Source organism: Arachis ipaensis, chromosome B08 (assembly GCF_000816755.2).
Source record: "Arachis ipaensis cultivar K30076 chromosome B08, Araip1.1, whole genome shotgun sequence".
In the NCBI taxonomy this organism is placed as follows: Eukaryota; Viridiplantae; Streptophyta; class Magnoliopsida; order Fabales; family Fabaceae; genus Arachis; species Arachis ipaensis.
This window is the reverse complement of record NC_029792.2, coordinates 121464654-121465048: the sequence shown is the minus strand read 5'-3', so window position 1 is coordinate 121465048 and position 395 is coordinate 121464654. Positions and strand designations below refer to the sequence as shown.

At 47.1% G+C, this 395-nt stretch overlaps 1 protein-coding gene across 1 annotated transcript in view; it reads right to left on the bottom strand.

Annotated features, from left to right (window-relative positions):
* The window catches only part of LOC107612766 (dynamin-2B), an 11488-nt gene that overhangs the window by 6467 nt on the left and 4626 nt on the right, over positions 1-395 (bottom strand). The window lies entirely within an intron of this gene.

Genomic DNA, 395 nt, shown 5'->3' with positions numbered 1-395 from the left:
CCTTCAAGGCTTTACCAACATCAACACCATCAACTCCTATACTACTCTAACACCACCAACGGAGTGAGATGGTAGCCCTCCTCCAATGCTTACAACCCGAATGCCATCAAAGTCATCAACACCCGCTCCCTCCAGGTTGGCCACATCAATTGCACCGTTATCGCAATCAAGACCATCATGCCCCCACCAACCTACCCTGCCAAATTCACATTTTTGTCCCTATCCCTTCTTTACCCACACTCATTGAACACATCTCCCAAACCATCCCACACCTCATAACCAAAATTGACCACTTGCTTACCATGTCAGACTCCATTGATATTGAAGAAACATGTGCCGATATGGGGTTGAAGAGTGTAGACGAGATTTTCAGGCTTGTTGATGGGAGGTGGATG